Genomic DNA, 19,492 nt, shown 5'->3' with positions numbered 1-19,492 from the left:
TTCTCTCTGCTTTGAATGTGAATAGAGCTGAAATGAAGGAGAGATATCATTCATAAGTGTAGATAGTGAAAGGGGGGCCAATGAAGGAATGAGTGGCTATTGTCACTGGGTGTAGATGTACTATTGTCACCCGCTGAGTAATTCTTTTGCAACCAAGAGAAAGGGGAAGAAAAAAAATGATGGTGGTGGAGAGAGGTGGAGCAGAAGAGAGTGAGGCTCGAGGAAGAGAGGGGGGTATTGATTCTGCCCGAGCTCTGTACATTCCCATTCATGCCTCAGTCAGATAGTTCAGTTAATACAGCATTCAGCAAGGCCTTAAGATTTAGCAGGATGGGTGTTTTATTACAGTTCAATCTTAATTACTTCCTCCACACACACACAAACACACACGCCACACTCTGGGCAAATATTCATTAATTGTGTGTTGTGGCTACACTGCAGTGTGTGGTAATTGTGTGTGTTTGCAGATGGGTTCCATTCTCGGGGGATACACAAACTGATAAAGTGTACACCTTAAACGCAATGTAAGTCGCTCTTGGTAAAAGCGTTTGCTGAATGCATATAAATTGTATGAAAGATGTATCTCTCCCCTCTAAAAAGACAGATCCCATCTTCCCTCGTTCCTCTTCCTGTATGGCTTAGCAGGTAGCTGTTTTTGTCCTCTGCAGTTAGTGAATGTTTGTGTCACTGTTGCTGGGCTGGGTATTGCGCCCATGTACCATATGTCACATTACTATTTAATTTGTTCTGTGCGTATCCACGGCGACCCTTTGGGCATCTCCACAGCCTGGTGTAACATGATGTGGCATTGTGAGGTTAGGATTTGTGCAGTGTTTTGTTGGCGGTATACCTCCGTTCCGTTGTAAAAGGGATTGCGTTGTGGACAGCCACACGTTCTGGAGATGTCCAAGGTGCTGAAGTGGAGCGGCCCTGTGGAGATTCACTACTAGCAGTTCTGGAGTTGTGATTGTGTGCTTGTGCTGTCCATGGTGCTGAAAATTGTTGGCACTATATAAAGCCACATTTCCAGCTCAGGAACTTTCCCCAGGAACTAGGGACTTTGGGTTGGTACTCTGTGTTTTGACTGCAGGAGTTGGGGTCTAAATTAAAGGGGTACTTCAGCGCTGGGAAGATGAATGTGTATTTAAACTGGGTCATTAATGTAGAAGAAATATGAAATTATTTTTGAATTTGGGGCCTTCTAGACTGAGATGTATTTTTGTCTCATGTGGATGAAAGACAACAACTCCCAGAATGCACTTGCTTCACTGCCCTGCGAGGCCACTCCCAAAGCCACTGTTACTGGTTCACTGGATCACTTTCCCACCATGACACCGCCCCCACTGTCGTTTTGATTTGCATCATAATAATCATTTCATTCAGTTAGAGAATAGACACTGCAAAAAAAAACTGTTCAATAAATTGTGAGTGAGCCGAACGAAAGTCACGGCACAAATGCAGCAAAAGTCAGATTACATTCATTACGAGAGTGAAGAGCTGAGGTAATCGCGGCCGCAGCATACATTCACAGCACGTGTTCAGTTTGGCACATTTTAAAGGGGGGGTGAAACACTCAGTTTCAGTCAATCTCATGTCAATCTTGAGTACCTATAGAGTAGTATTGCATCCTTCATATCTCCGAAAAGTCTTTAGTTTTATTATATTTCTAAAAGAAATATAGGCTGTACCGAGTCTTTCCAGAAAAAACAGAGCGCCTGGAGGCGTATCGAGTGGGCGGAGCTAAAGAATGACGAGTGCGCAAAGCGATGACGTCCTCAAGCGTGGAGGAACCCCATAGCTATCGAGCTCAGCTAATAGATATATGATCCAGGCTGAAATAAATTGAACAGGAGAAACAGCAGCAGCAGGACGTCCGTCTCTGTGGTATGTACTGTATTTAGTAGCCTGTCAACATTTGTGTGTCTTGACTCGCTGTTTATGAGGACATGATTCGGTTTATGGACTATTGTATGTGACTAAACCTTAGCAGTAGCAAGCAAAACGGTTTTGCACGTCAGACTAGTGTAACGTTATACAAACAATGGAGTCCGTTAGCGCATTTGAATGACGAAGCACGCGATCGTGTCGTTTACTGATGGTTACTCACGCGACAACAGCATAGACATTTGAAGCAGTTTTACTCACCGGCTGCTTCCAAAGCAGGACCGAACCTTTATCGCTGGGACCGCTCCGTCAAAAACACACTTCTTTGGTATGATTTGGTGAAGTCCTGACAGCAGTGACTTGCTGTGCTGAAGCGTTGAAGTCGCTTGATGTCACAGATAGGAATAAAGTGGAGTGCGGCGGGAGTGTATGGGCGTGCATTTCCTCTCTCGCTCTAGTCACACGCGCGCGCGCACCCTTCCGGGAGAAGAGCCCGTACGGCCCATACAAGGACCTTCCGCTCTAGTAACGTCAAGCCGAGCCATACTCGAAAAAAACTCTCCGAAACTTGTGAGTAACCGGAAGGAGTATGTTTGACACAGAAATACTCCATCAAACGTCCAACATTAGTTTTTGAAACTTTGTCTATGTTTAGGATGGGAATCCAAGTCTTTAACAGTGTAAAAAGCTCAGTATGCATGAAACAGCATTTCACCCCCCCTTTAAGACCATTCCTATGGAAGCTTAACTTTAATAGAAATTCATTTGAAGAGATGACGATGTTTGCGTCATCAGAGGATTTTTTTTTCCCACAAATAAAATGCATAATTCTCTCGTCTCTTGGGATATTGCGGGGGAAAGTACGATGATTCTAATATACTACCAGGTTTCTACTGATACAAGGCCATATGCTAAACCACTGAAGTAACCCTTTAAGTTCCTGGCCCTACTTGCAAGTACTTTTTCAAAGTTCAGGAACTTTCAGGGGTGGGACTTGGGCGCTGAATATGCTGACTGGTTGAGTTCACGCAGCATTTTATTTCAACCTAAAAGTCTGTTGTGGCACGTGCAGTAAGATTTGTTTGTTATTCGAATCAACAATGGAGTTTAAAAATACGACCGATGGACCGATGATGAGGCTCAGGCTTTATTACATTTAATTGTGGAGGATGAAATCCAGTGGGCTCTGAAAAGTCGTGCACAATCCTACGTCATCCATTAGACTAATTTTCACGGTACTTTAGACTTCCGATGGAAACGCAGACAGCAGCAGGTCCGAAGGGAAAAAAGTTCCTGGGACAAATAGTTCCAGGTAATTTCAGTGGAATCAGGGCTTTGTACTCACTCCTCACTTGGCTCATCTCTGTGAAGTTAACCTGACCAACTCCTGTTTCCACAAATTCCCGTCAAAGTGGGTATATGGTTCATGAATCAGGCGGAAGACAGATTTGAAGGTTACATCACAGTTTGTAAGTCACCAAAATGCAAATAGATAGTGTAACCCCACCTCTAGCCATTTATACACAATTATTTATTTTTACTTTTACTTTTGTGATTGTGTATGCATATTTATAATTATGCATGTGTGAACAGCATTGATATTAAAAGAATATTAAGTTTATTGGATGACTCCGCTCTGACCTTGGCAATGCAATGATGGTGGAATTTTGATCACACACACACACACGCACACACACACACACACACACACACACACACACACACACACACACACACACACACACACACACACACACACACACACACACACACACACACACACACACACACACACACACACACACACACACACACGTTGTGGCCAGAAGAACACATGTTTATAGTTGAACTCTCCACACTCAGCAATGTTTTATGCCTGCCCCCCGTGTCCTGTCATTAGGACGAACCAGGACGGAGTAGGCACTCGGATGAATACTAAGATGCATGCGTGGATTACATGGGGGACATCTGGCTCTTTATTTGACATTTTGACCTTTCTGATTCTTAGAAAGTGAATTAGTATTTGTATTAGTATTAGTATTTTATGTAATTTAGTAAGGCTTTTTGTTTGTCATATTAAATACCGGGTCATTGTTTTATGTCAACAGTGCAGTAAAATAGAAGGAATTTTGAGCTGACCTCTCAGAGATAGACATATTCCACCACAAACGTCTTTACAGCCCACAAACACATATAATACCCTTGCGAAACATTTTGTGGCGTTTCATGTCTGTTTTCAAATAATTAATTTTGAGTTCCCCTTCCACAGACTTGCATAAACACATACTGTCAGGACAGGGAATATGAGATAACATATCAGATAGCTAGAGTGTTAGATAGAAGGAAAGAGTTTTTAAACGAGAGGCTATGTTCAATCTGTCAATCTGTCTTTGTGATTGACAACTGCATTTACTGACAGATGTGAGTCGGAAAATATCCTGTTAACACAAAAGCTCACAATGTCTCGAACTATGGAAGCTTGTTTCCACCACAGAAAAAAAAAAAAAAAACATTTTAAAAGATAATTGCAACTTTTTGTCTCACAATTGTGAGTTTACATCTTGCAAATCTGTAATCGGACTTTTTTTGTCTCAGAATTGCAAGAAATAAATAAACGCGCAATTGCGAGTTATAAAGTGTGGTATAGCATGAGTGCTGGCCTGGTTCGCAGACAGGGTTTAGATTAAGCCAGGATTAGGCCTTAGTTCAATTTGGGCATTTAAGTAGCTTTTATAAATGTGCTTTAGAAAAAGAAGAAAAAAAAACATTACTGATGTGCATCTTGAGACACTTACATATTTTAAGATGTGTCAGTCAGTATAAGTTGCTTTCAGTTAAAACAGTTTAAATTTTAGTATATGTCTACCTTAAGTCTTGTCTGTGAAACCGAGGTCTGTGAAGTCCTTTTAGCACTTTGAGATTTTGTTAAATATAAAGTGCATTACAAATAAAATGTATTATTATTGTTATTATTATTATTAGGGGCCAAGCCCTGAAAGGGCTGTAGCCCCTATTGTATCTGTTAGTTTCCTATATTATTATTAGGGGCCAAGCCCGAAGGGCTGTAGCCCCTATTGTAATTGTTAGTTTTCTTATTATTATTAGGGGCCAAGCCCTGAAAGGGCTGTAGCCCCTATTGTATCTGTTAGTTTCCTATATTATTATTATTATTATTATTATTATTCTTCCTCCCCTATGGGAGTCAATGGCAGCCCTATGAACCGTAAGTAGGAAAATGATGAAATTTGGCACACTTGTAGAGATAGACATAAATAGTAAATGGACCAAATTTGGAGTCTCTAAGACCAACTCCATAGCGCCACCACCAGTCCAAATATTCAACATTGAAACTGTTATAACTTTTGAACCCTTTGAGGTAGAAAAATGCCACTTAGTACACCTGATTCCTCTCATCATGCTGATCAAATTTAATATCTTACATTAAGACTCCGCCCATTACAGTAATGGCTATTTTAAAAAGTACAGTATTCAGTTTTTTTGCTACTCCTCCTTCAAAATTTGTCTAATTTTGTCCAAACTTGGCAGAGAGAATCTTTGGACTGAGCCGCACAGAAATGACTGAACAGAATTTTGATATTCATCTCTGTTCAAAAGTTATAATGTCATGAACTTAACAAGCTCGACCCAAAATTGGTTCTGAGGCTGTATCTTGGCCAAACTTTGATCAATCAAAACGAAAATTGGTACGCTTCATCAGACCCATGATCTGAGGGTCCATGCCAAAGTTGGGAACAGCGCCACCTAGGGGTCATGAGATATGAAAAATGGCTATTTTTGCTCATAACTTCTGAAGGCTTTGTCAGAAAATCATAATTTTGGTGTCTATGGATTCCCCGCGTCATGCCGAATCTGTGGATACCGGATATGTTAGGATCGAAGGAACCACGTGACCGCCATTTTGAATTTTGTCATAAAATGTGATATCTTTTATAATATTTGACATATCTGCACACAATTTGGTATGCATGACCGTCATCATGTCCCGAATGTACATGAGAAGTTTCAGAATAGCGCCACCTAGTGTTCCAGAGATATACAATTTTTTGCTAAAACGTTTATAACTTTTGAAAACATTATCTATATTCTATATAATTTATGTCATTTTGTTCTCTGGGTTTTGCAGATTTCGACGATGTCTCATTTGTCATTTTCCAAACATGTGACTGTGCGCCATATTGAATCAAGTGAAAAACAGTTTTTTTGCTACTCCTCCTTCAATTTTTGTTCAATTTTGTTCAAAATTGGCTCACATTATATATGGAGTGAGCCGCACAGAAATGACTGAACAGATTTTTGATATTCGCTACCGTTCCAGAGAAATCCACCTCTGAAGTTGAACTTGCCTGTGTTTGTGTCTTTATGCTAATTAGCTTAGCATTCTAAATGGTTATTTGCAAAAATGTTTTTCCGTTCAAGACATTAATTACTTCTAAGAATGATTTCAACCAATTTTTCACAAAAAAATATATAATGTTGTTCATTAAATCCAAAAATCTTCATTTTGAGTTAATTTCTAATTTTAACTATGGACCTATGGCATGTCAATGAACACATGTCTTCCCTGTGGCGCAATGAGATGAGTGTCAGACACCGGATTGTGAGGTTATGGGTTCGAGTCCCATGGGGGACAGCTTTATAAAATTGTGTGTAATGTTGTCATTTAGTGGCAAAAGCTGCAGTTCTGCCTTCGAAATCTCAAGCCTTTATAAAATTAAACAAACCAAAGTATGAGTGGTCTGCTGTTTAAAGCAACAGGCTATAGCTTTGAAGATTGATTGGTCAAATTCAATGTGTAGTAAGTAAAGTTAAGTTATGTTGTTTAAGCATGTGAATTAGGCAATGTAGAAAAGTTTCCTAATAATATCCAAAGTCCAAAAAAAGCCAAGAAGAGCCATAATGGGCTTGGCCCCGCAATTGCTGCTAGCAGCTATATTTATTATTATTATTATTCTTCCTCCCCACTGGGTTCCTATGGCAGCCCTATGAACCATAAGTAGGAAAATGATGAAAATTAGCACACTTGTAAAGATGCTCATTAAAAATAATTGGACCAAATTTGGAGTTTCTACAACCAACTCCATAGCGCCACCACCAGTTCAAAAATACAACATTGAAACTGCTATAACTTTTGAACCCTTTGTAGTAGGAAAATGAAACTTAGTACAATAGATTCCTCTCATTATTGTGATCTCAGTCTATGTCTTACATTAAGGCTCCGCCCATTACAGTAACGGCCATTTTGAAAAGTACAGTATTTAGTTTTTCCTCTACTCCTCCTTCAAAGTTTGTCCAATTTTGTTCAAATTTGAATGAAATGATCTTTGGACTGAGCCAAATAGAAATGACAAAACAGATTTTTTTTATTCATCTTTGTTCAAAAGTTATGATGTTATGAACTTAACAAGGTCGACCCAAATTTGGTTCTAAGGCTGTATCTCGGCCAAACTTTGACCAATCAAAACGAAAATTGGTACGCTTCATCAGACCCATGATCTGAGGGTCCATGCCAAAGTTGGGAACAGCGCCACCTAGGGGTCATGAGATATGAAAAAAGGCTATTTTTGCCCATAACTTCTGAACGCATTGTCAGAAAATCATAATCCTGGTGTCTTTGGATTCCCCGTGTCATGCCGAATCTGGCGATACCGGATATGTCAGGATTGGATGAACCACGTGACCACCATTTTGAATTCTGTCATAAATTGCTATATCTTTTGAAATATTGGACATATCTGCACAAAATTTGGTATGCGTGACCGATAGCATGTCCCAAACGTACCTGACAAGTTTCAGAATAGCGCCACCTAGTGTTCCAGAGATATAAGATTTTTTGCTAAAACATTTATAACTTTTGAAACCTTTGTCCAAATTTGATGTAATTTATGTCATTTTGTTCCCTGGTTTATGCAGATTCCGCCAATGTCTCATTTGTCATTTTCCAAACATGTGACTGTCCACCATATTAAAACTAATGGAAAACAGTTTTTTCGCTACTCCTCCTTCAAAATCTGTCCAATTCTGTCCAAAATTGGCTCAGATGATCTTCAGACCGAGCCGCACAGAAATGACTGAACGGATTTTTGATATTCGCTAGCGTTTCTGAGAAATCAGTCTCTGAAGTTGACCTTGCCTGTGTTTTTGTCTTTATGCTAGTTAGCTTAGCATGCTAATTGGTTAGCAGACCTCTGCAGGTTTGTAAAAGACTGCCTCCCCAGTGGCGCAACAGGATAAGCGACAGACTCCGGACCCAGAGATATAGGGTTCGAATCCCGTGGAGGGCAATTTTATAAAATGTTGTGCAATGTGTTATTTCGATTCCTTTATTATCAGAGTAAGTGTTGTACTTATCTTTCTTCCTCTTGGATTAGAAATAAGTGCGTTTTTAATAATTTTGTTCATCTGAACTTCTGTTAATTTTTAGTTCATCCTAACTATACTTCTGAACCTATCTGTTACTCAAGTACATTCTATTTCTGCCATTTTTTTTCCTTCTGGCTCTGCATTGCGCTACTGCCGCATCTTTGGCTTGGCCCCGCAATCGCTGCTTGCAGCTATATTTGTTATTATTATTATTCTTCCTCCCCTATGGGAGTCAATGGCAGCCCTATGAACCGTAAGTAGGAAAATGATGAAATTTGGCACACTTGTAGAGATAGTCATCAATAGTAAATGGACCAAATTTGGAGTCTCTAAGACCAACTCCATAGCGCCACCAGCAGTCCAAAAATTCAACATTGAAACTGTTATAACTTTTGAACCCTTTGAGGTAGAAAAATGCCACTTAGTACACCTGATTCCTCTCATCATGCTGATCAAATTTAATATCTTACATTAAGACTCCGCCCATTACAGTAATGGCCATTTTAAAAAGTACAGTATTCAGTTTTTTCGCTACTCCTCCTTCAAAATTTGTCTAATTTTGTCCAAACTTGGCAGAGAGAATATTTGGACTGAGCCGCACAGAAATGACTGAACAGAATTTTTTGGACCCTTGGAAAAAAAAAAAGTTATGATGTCTCGAAGTTAACGAGGTTGACCCAAAATTGGTTCTGAGGCTGTATCTCGGCCAAACTTTGACCAATCGAAACGAAAATTGGTATGCTTCATCAGACCCATGATCTGAGGATCCATGCAAAAGTTGGAAACAGCGCCACCTAGGGGTCATGAGATATGAAAAAAGGCTATTTTTGCCCATAACATCCGAACGCTTTGTCGGAAAATCATATTATTGGTATCTATGGATTCCTCGTGACATGCCGAATCCGAGGATACCGAATATGTCAGGATCGGATGAACCACGTGACCGCCATTTTGAATTTTGTCATAAAATGTGATATCTTTTATAATATTTGACATATCTGCACACAATTTGGTATGCGTGACCGTCATCATGTCCCGAATGTACATGAGAAGTTTCAGAATAGCGCCACCTAGTGTTCCAGAGATATACGATTTTTTGCTAAAACGTTTATAACTTTTGAAAACATTATCTATGTTCTATATAATTTATGTCATTTTGTTCTCTGGGTTTTGCAGATTTCGACGATGTCTCATTTGTCATTTTCCAAACATGTGACTGTGCGCCATATTGAATCAAGTGAAAAACAGTTTTTTCGCTACTCCTCCTTCAAATTTTGTCCAATTTTGTTCAAAATTGGCTCACATTAAATATGGAGTGAGCCGCACAGAAATGACTGAACAGATTTTTGATATTCGCTACCGTTCCGGAGAAATCCACCTCTGAAGTTGAACTTGCCTGTGTTTGTGTCTTTATGCTAATTAGCTTAGCATTCTAAATGGTTATTTGCAAAAATGTTCTTCCGTTTCAGACATTAATTACATCTAAGAATGATTTCAACCAATTTTTCACAAAAAAATATATAATGTTGTTCATTAAATCCAAAAATCTTCATTTTGAGTTAATTTCTAATTTTAACTACGGACCTATGGCATGTCAATTGACACATGTCTTCCCTGTGGCGCAATGAGATGAGTGTCAGACACCGGATTGTGAGGTTATGGGTTCGAGTCCCATGGGGGACAGCTTTATAAAATTGTGTGTAATGTTCTCATTTAGTGGCAAAAGCTGCAGTTCTGCCTTCGAAATCTCAAGCCTTTATAAAATTAAACAAACCAAAGTATGAGTGGTCTGCTGTTTAAAGCAACAGGCTAAAGCTTTGAAGATTGATTGGTCAAATTCAATGTGTAGCAAGTTAAGTTAAGGTATGTTGTTTAAGCATGTGAATTGGGCAATGTTCAAAAGTTTCCTAATAATATCAAAAGCCAAAAAGAGCCATAATGGGCTTGGCCCCGCAATTGCTGCTAGCAGCTATATTTATTATTATTATTATTATTAAGTCAGAATTGCACTATAAAGTCAGAATTTTAAGATACAAAGTCAGAATTGTGAGCTATAGAGATAAAAAGTCAGAATTGGGAGACATAAAGTCAGAATTGAGAGATATAAAGTCAGAATTGTAAGATATAGAGATATAAAGTCAGAATTGAGAGATATAAAGTCAGAATTGTAAGATATAGAGATAAAAAGTCAGAATTGCGAGATATAAAGTCAGAATTGAGAGATATAAAGTCAGAATTGCAAGATATAGAGATAAAAAGTCAGAATTGCGAGATATAAAGTCAGAATTGAGAGATATAAAGTCAGAATTGTAAGATATAGAGATAAAAAGTCAGAATTGCAAGATATAAAATCAGATTTGTGAGATATAAAGTCAGAATTGTGAGATATAAAGTCAGAATTGCGAGATATAAAGTCAGAATTGCGAGATATAAAGTCCGATTTGTGAGATATAAAGTCAGAATTGCGAGATATAAACTCGCAAGGTTGAAATTGTCGAAAAAGTCACAATTACCTTTTTTTATTTCTTTTTTTATTTTTGGGCGGAAAAAAACTTCCATATTAAACACTATCTGTTTAAGTGAAATTAAGCTTGTGTTCTATTTGTGGCTATGTCCATAACATTAAAAAGTCTTAACACAAGTGACATGTCAAGAGTCCAATCAAATCTTAATGAACCGACTTCAGTTTTTATACCTAATCAGAAAGCAGAGCATCCGAATCAGGGGCAGACCTCAAAACTAATGGTAGTAGCACTGGAGGAAGGCAGTGACTGGATCTACAACCTTCAAATAACACACAACTCATATCTCCGTCTCAACAATGTAACTGTGTGATGTAACAGGAAATTAGTTGTTCACTCCAGGCCCATCCACACAGCAGGGGTCCCCCAGAAAAAAATCCTGTACATTTACGGGTGTACTTTTTGTTACAGAATTCGGTTGTCACTCCTGTAAATTCCTGAACTGTGTATAAACGCAACTGTATCAGGGACTCAAATACAGGACTGACAACCATATCCTGCTGCTGTGTGAACATGGCCGTAGAGATCACCCACACAGATGTAATTGAGGTTCTCAAGAAAGAGTGAGCCAGAACGTTGGAGTATGGAGACGAGGAGAACAGCGGGAGACAGTGCAACTACAGAACATGGGCTGAAGTTGGACAAGAGTGGGTGGGAAGGAAAGAGTGACAGCAGAGAAGTGGAAAGTAGAAGCAGATGCAGGGAAAGGCACAATAAATATGTGGTGCATTGCTTGAAGAAATTGGCTTCCTTTATCTAAAGGAGTTCTCTTTATCAGTAAAGTACAACAGTGCACTAGCCTAGAAATCTAGATGCACCCTAGCGGCAGCAAATATAATCTGCGTGTAGTCTAGCAACTCTCAATAGACTTCTGAGCTGGGAAAACCAAACTCTGGTCAGGCCAATCACATCGTGTATAGAGTCAGTGGGTGGGGCTTAACATAATGATGGCAGAGTTGTGTGCTTCTTGCAAGCAAAGAAGCTGGCGAACTGCGTTTTTTTTTTTTTAATCGTCTTTGGCCGCAACTCTGGAAGACTTGGAGTTGAGCTTTACTTTGAGAAAAGAACAAAGAACGGCACTGAAGTCATTCTTAACAAAAGAACATTTGTTCAGAGTTTTGCCGACCGGATATGGCGAAAGTTTAATCTGTCAACTAGTTCCGCTTTACGTTGCTCTGGTTGGTTGTAGCCCTATCCAATCGCGTGCAGAGGGAGTTTAAAAGATGACCGTTTATCCCGCCCCTCGGATTGAGCCCTTTCAATGGTGAGTTCCCAGACCCAACATCTTGATGTGGGTCTGTCTTGTCAGGCTAACAGAGCACACTACATGTAAATATAGTCAGAGCGAAAGCGCATTAGGCGTGACATGCAGTGGAGCATCTGCAAACCCTTCATCCAGGCATGACTATTCACAATGTAGAACACATCCAGTGTCTAGAACACCTCTGGAACTAAAATGATCCCCTATACAGTAGTCCCTGACATGTAAAGTTAATAGTTGGCTTCTAACTCTGTGTATACACCGGGCGCAAGTGCTGTCGTGCCACTCCACAGCAGCTTGAGGCTGTCTACACTCAAAAGCTCCAAATCCATTATGTTGCAAAAGCATGAACTATGTCTGAAATAGATGGTGAAGGCATGGTGTTTCGTATAAACAAGGTTTGACCAATCAATATCGAGGTTCACATTACATACATCCAGCATAGTGGACCATCAGGTGTATACAAGGTGCTTTTGTTGTAAGACAAGGCCAAGCGAGCAAGAACTAGTCATTTCTAGATACGCCATATTGTGTCAAGGAAGATTTGGCTGAGGATTTCTCACAAATCCAGCAGTGCAGTGTGTGTTTGAGCGTGACTGTTTCTGTGAAAAAATAGAGTCGACAATAGATTTCTTTTCCCGCTTCATCTCTCCTTCTCCGTCCCATCACCAACTGTCTTCCTTCACTCGGTGACATCGTTTTTTTTAATCTTTGATTCCCTCTAGCTCTCTTGATTTTTGTCAGCTCTCCTTCGTTAGCCATATTCTGCATCGAAATGACGTCGAGTCCCGTCCGCGGCCAATCAGAGCCCTGGCTGGCCTGTCTCTCCGTGTGCCAGGCTCTCCGTGCGTGCCCTGGTAGCCCGTTAGTGGCTTAACGAACAAACGAGCGTTAGCATCCCCTCCGTTTACACCCCACCTTGCCAGCCTTCCCATCATCCCTCCCTCCTTCCCTCGCTCCGTTTTTGCACATGCCACCGCAGCGCCCCCTAACCCACGTCACGTGAGCGCAGGGGCCCTAGCAACAGCGAGAGAGAGAGAGAGAGAGAGAGAGAGAGAGGGAGAAAAGTGGAGCGAGAGAGGGAAAGAGGGAGGGGGAAGAGACGCAGAGCATTAATAAGTAATGGGCCGAACAGTTTGAAACCCGGTCCTCGTTAGCATTGCAGCGGCGCCATCATTTGCATGGGAGCTCCTAGAGCAAATTCAACAACAGCTTCAGCCCACACCCCTCTTTTTTTTCCTCTCCCTCCATCTTCATGTGTCTATCGTTCTGTCATCATGCATTCTCCATCCTTCCCTCCCTTTCTTTTTTATTTTGTGATATTTCGGTATTCCTTTCCTCTCATCTCGTGCGCGTCTCCTTCCTCTTTTCCCTTCTGTTGTCGTTCGGTTGTTCTCCGCCCCTACCTCAGAGTCCCCTGGCATTCGTGCGTTGCAATTTTCTTTTTGCTGTTGTTCTATTTTCCGCACTATTGTGTATTTCACATTACTATTCATATCCTTCTTTTCTTTTTTTTTTCAAGGTTTCTTTTTACCTTGAAAATGATGACAGGAAAATGGCGGCTTTACTTCCGGTAGGATTTTATTTTTAGACCGGATCTTTCTCAGCTGCACTGTGCTGAGAGAGCGAGAGAGTTTTCCTGCCCTCCTGACATCCCGTAACAAAACACACATTCTCGAACATGTATACAAACCTCTTTTCACTCTGTGTGTGTGTGAGTGTGTGTCTCTGGCCTTTGGGAGTCTGTGTAGAGTGAGATGTAACTGGAAGGTTGCCATGCTCCACACATAAATCCAATTCCACATTTTTTTTTTCTTCTCTCGGTCTGACATGATGCCCCAGGCTGCCCACGCTACACACTCCAGCACTACCACAGAACCGTGTATGTGTGTGGTACACTCAAGCCCTTGTTTTAGACAGACCTTACATGCCCCCCTCTAATCCATGCACTCACACACACATACACACACCTCAAGGCGAAGGAAGACTAGACAAGAATTGATCTGCACTCCCAAACAGAACTGATCGCAAGGAGACGTGGGACTAATATGTGCATAGCTCTGTCTGTCTCTCTTTTAATCCATCAATCTCCATTGTTTAATCTGTACACCCAACGGGTCACTTCTTGTGTGTAGACAAATGTCTTATGAACACACAGGTACATGCATTTTCTTTAAAGCATAACTCAATACTCAAATAAAGGACTCCACTGCTTTTATATAGCAGGTGTTGAAACCATGGCTTATTCTTTAGAACAACTGTGGTGCTCATGTGGCAATGTGGGTTTGAATATGGCTTGCAACATTTCCATATCCCGTTCCTCCTACTCAGCCAAAAAAACAAAACAAAAACAGTATACTGTATATATACACTACACTATATTGCCAAAAGTATTGGGACACCCCTCCAAATCATTGAATTCATGTGTATAAAATCAAGCTCCTTTGAACCGTTATGAATGCAAAAAAAAAAACTAAATAACAACTTATATAGTGCTGGGTCGATATCAAAACAAAGCTTAGAACCGTTTTGAATCAGCATATCGATTCATGATTCGAATTGCGTGCCAAACTGCTGAAATCATGTTACTTTGGCCATCCGAATCATGAATCAATACTCTGATTCAAAACGGTTCTAAGCTTTGTTTTGATATCGACCCATCACTATATAAGTTATTTAGGGTTTTTTTTGCACACAAAAACTATTCTTGTTGCTTCATATAATTATAGTAGAGCCACTGTAGTGAGATGGGCTTTGTAACGACGTCTTTAGTGCCTTTTATGGGTCTTGAGAAAGAAAATGACATTGGTGTCTGTAATAAGGTTATTTGATGGAAGGAAGGAGGCGGGAACCGGCGAACGTTTAACAACTTTTATTTCAAAATAAATAAACAAAACGAAAGTAAACCGCGGGCAGCCCCTCACGGACGACTGCCCGCCCATAACAAAACTCAGCATGAAGTCCAGGCCTGGTCCTCTCTCATCTTCTGCTGCCTTCGCTCCTCCTTTTATGCTCCCGTCCCTTGGCCGCGAGACGAAACCAGTGTGTCACGCAGCTGGTACTCATTACCACTCGTCACCGGCCCGCTCTCGCGGTCCCTCGCCCCGCTGCTTGCCACACCACATACCCCCATCGCCCCTCGCAGGCCGGGGGAGCACTCCCGAGACTGTGCTCTACTCCCCCGGGGGTGATCACGGCGGCCACGGCACCTGGGGGTAAGGACAGAGAGGCGAGAGAAATGGAGACGGGAGCACGGAGCTACAGAACGAGAGAGGGGAGAGAGGAAAAAAAAAAAATATATATCTGGTCCGGTTCCCCGAAACACTGCCACTTGGTCTTCACCAGCCGAGAGGCTTTTCCTCCCGGTGCTCTGCGATGGTGCTGGATGCCCGGTGGACGGCCCGATCCTCCTCCGCCCCCTGGCGGCCGGCGGTGGCTCCTCCGATTTAGGGCAGTCGGCAGCGAGCTCCGCGTTCCCTGCTCCTCCCCGTTACGGCGGATGGCAGCAGGCTCCGGCCCACGGCGAACGCCGGCAACTCCTCCGCTCCCTCCAGGACGGCCGCCACCCCACCTCGACCCAGGGGCACGGCAGCGAGTTCTCCGTCCCACCGGTCTTCACTTGCTCCAGCACCACCGCCTCAGGCAGCCACTCGCGGTCTTTCGTCATCCGCGCTGCCCGAACTCCTCAGCACCGCGATCCCCCTCAGCAGCGAGGGCTCTCCGACAGCGCGTCCTTCCTTCCTCCCGGGTTTCGGCACCAATGTAATAAGGTTCTTCGATGGAAGGAAGGAGGCGGAAACCGGCGAACGTTTAACAACTTTTATTTCAAAATTAAAAAAAAAAAAAAAAACGAAAGTAAACCGCGGGCAGCCCCTCACGGACGACTGCCCGCCCATAACAAAACTCAGCATAAAGTCCAGGCCTGGTCCTCTCTCATCTTCCGCTGCCTTCGCTCCTCCTTTTATGCTCCCGTCCCTTGGCCGCAAGACGAGACCGGTGTGTCACGCAGCTGGTACTCATTACCACTCGTCACCGGCCCGCTCTCGCGGTCCCTCGCCCTGCTGCTTGCCACACCACATACCCCCATCGCCCCTCGCAGGCCGGGGGGCACTCCCGAGACTGCGCTTTACTTCGTGTTCCGAAGATGAATGAGAGAAGAGATTAAGAGGTCTTATGAATGAACAACATTAGGGTGAGTCATTAATGACAAAATTATATATATATATATTTTATATATATATAAAGGCATATGTCCCAAAACAAAACGTTTGGCAGTATAGTGTGTGTGTGTATGTGTGTGTGTGTATATATATATCCTCCTGGGACCCAGAAAAAAAAAGTTTTTTGAATTTTGTATTTTTTCATGTCATTAGATTGTTTAGAGCATAAGAAACAAATGGACAGATACTTTTTTTGGAAAATTATATTATATTCATATTTTATGATATGTCCTCTGTAGTTGACACCAGGACTCAGTTGTTAAATTTTTTTAATGAAATGATATTGCATGTATAGGCAAAAACAATGGGATTTATTTTTAATTCACGAATACATTTTTAAGTTTCAGGATTTTTTTAAAACCAACTTTTTTTAAAGATGATTCTGAGCTATGTTAAAAAAGATATAACTGAATGCTTTGACATACCATCTTACTTTATGCAATATGTGGGTAAAATGACCATACTTGGATTTTCCCATTCAATACAATGTATCGGTATATTGCATCTAATTTGCATATTATTGTGTTCTTGGTGCAACATGTAATGAAAAAAAGAAGTCTAAAAAGGGGAGTAATAATGGGCAACATTTTCAAAATAATATGTAATATTTTATAGGAATATTGATATGTAATTTATTTTTCTATTTACTTGTTGTGTCTCCAAAATGCCTTATAAACATGATTTAAGTCCCGGTGTCCTCTACAGTGGACATTTATGAAATCAATGCCCTGTTTTGAAACAAAGAGTCATATTTAGATTGGAAACCCCATAGCATTTTCCTGAGATGTTGATTTATAACAAACAATTAGAAAATTAATCAGATGTAAATTATAATTACAAAATATGATCATATTTCCATAAGAGTGCTAAACATTACTGTCAGCCATTTTTAAAGACCAAGAAGTTGTTGTTGTCCTGGTGACACCTCCAAACATTTGGTATCTTTGCAAAGCCCTGAATGTGCTCTATAAAGGACATCCTGACTCAAAACTGTGACGTGTGTGATGTCACAGAAACTCACTAAAATATAATGTCCACTACAGTGGACAAAAGTCTATTACTGGGTCCCAGGAGGATATATATATATTATATATTTTATATTAGGGCCGGGACTTTAACGCGTTAATTAAGATTAATTAACTACGGGACTTTAACGCGTTAATTAATTACGCAAAAAAAAAAAAAAATTTAATCGCACTTATTTTTGCCCCACGGAACGTTTTTCAATGAATGAGTTTTGACGGACCGATTATACTGGAACACCAACTAGCGCTCATGAGTCACGACAACAACCATGACAACAACAAACCATAGTGAACATGAACGAAGAAGCTGATGAGACCGCTTTGCTTGGCCCCGTGGATGGGAAATTTAGTTTTAAAAAACGAAATGATGGAAGCGTCGACAAGAGCATGGTTGTGTGCAAGCTATACAACAGGGGTATCCAAAGTCGGTCCTGGAGGGCCACTGACGTCCTGCAGAGTTTAGCTCCAGCTTGCCTCAATACACTGCTAAAGTTTCTAGTATGCCTAATAAGACCTTAATGAGCTGGTACAGGTGTGTTTAATTGGGGTTAGAGCTAAACTCAGCAGAACAGTGGCCCTCCAGGAGCAGGATTGGACACCCCTGCTATACAACAAGGAATTAGTGTATCACCGCAGCACATCGAGCCTCAAATATCACAAATATGCTTTTGCTACACTTAATGGCAAACATTGCACTGGTCTGCTGGACTGAAATAAATAAACAATATTTTGTTGATTAAGCTTATGTATTCAGTCATTATTCAATGGTATGCTAAAAATCCATGTGAAAAATTGGGCTACTTCTCATTGTTCCAGGTCAAATATTTATATGCAATTAAAATGCGATTAATTTCGATTAATTAATTACAAAGCCTCTAATTAATTAGATTAATTTTTTTAATCGAGTCCCGGCCCTATTTTTTATATATATATATATATATATATATATATATATATATATATATATATATATATATATATATATAAATAAAAAATGTAGTATGGAGTGATTTTTACCTTCATGTTATTTAAAACCTTTATGACACAGAACCAAAATTCAAGTTATGATATTTGCTGTATGTCGATCTGAAATCTCATTTTAAATCGATTGAGTTGAGTGAAAAAATTATTTTGACCTTTTTTGAGTCAAAATGTTCAAAATGTTGAATCAAATGTTTCTACCTGACCTCATGAGAAAATTATGAGTAATGAGTAATTTATTTTACAAGGTGGCATTTTCGGACGATGAAATTTGTATAAAAACTCACGTGAAGCATGAAGTTTCACCCCAAAACCAATCCATAATCAGGTCGTACAAAAGTGTGCTAAAGAGATTGTACAACTTCATCTGAATTTACTACCGGTTTGCCTAAATGTAAAATATTTATGATAGTTGCCATGAAACAGTGTTGACTGACCATCACACAAATCTATAGTTAAAGTTTTCCTTCATTTTCTTTTCTTTCTTTCTTTTTCTTTTTTTTTCCATATAGAATAAAACAATGTGAACAATTCACAAAATGTCTCCTTTTTGTGTTCTTCAGAAGAAAGCAGTTTGGACAATATAAGTAAATAATGACAAAATTTACATTTTGGCGTGAATTATCTGTTTAATATTTCATTTAATTTGTGCAACAAATTATACAGCGGGGGGGGGGGGGGGGGGGTGAAGGCAGAGTGAAAAGGAAAAAGTGCAAGATAGAGAGACCTTGTATCCCTGGTTGCTGATGTTTAATTTACCAGTCTTCACAATGAGAAAGATCCAAGTGACTTAAACCAAAATTACCCACTGACTACCTCTCTTTCTCTCGCTCTCCCTCCCTCCCTGGTCTCTCGCACTGGGTGAAATGTTGTGACAGCGTTGTGCTGATGTTGTAGGGGGTTAAAGTCACCAAGTGCATATTATCCTGTAAGGCTTAATATGCAGGTTGGAGCGCGAGGGCCGACTCTTAAATTACAGTTTGCTGGGCCTAGCACTCAGCGTGACAACAATACCTACACAGACACCGTGTTGCGTCTATACACACACTTATACACACGTATGCTCGTGCTTAGCTGTCATACGAATATTCATTCAGCAATACATTTTTGTGATGCAAATAGTCACTCATCCACACACACACACACACACACACACACACACACACACACACACACACACACACACACACACACACACACACACACACACACACACAC

At 40.6% G+C, this 19,492-nt stretch overlaps 1 protein-coding gene across 5 annotated transcripts in view; it reads left to right on the top strand.

Moving 5' to 3' along the window:
* Window positions 1-19,492, top strand: part of dscaml1 (Down syndrome cell adhesion molecule like 1) — a 166,472-nt gene that overhangs the window by 93,945 nt on the left and 53,035 nt on the right. The window lies entirely within an intron of this gene.

This window comes from Pseudorasbora parva, chromosome 8, assembly GCF_024679245.1.
Source record: "Pseudorasbora parva isolate DD20220531a chromosome 8, ASM2467924v1, whole genome shotgun sequence".
NCBI lineage: Eukaryota > Metazoa > Chordata > Actinopteri > Cypriniformes > Gobionidae > Pseudorasbora > Pseudorasbora parva.
Note: the sequence above shows the minus strand (reverse complement) of the source record. Positions and strands in the feature narration are given on the sequence as shown.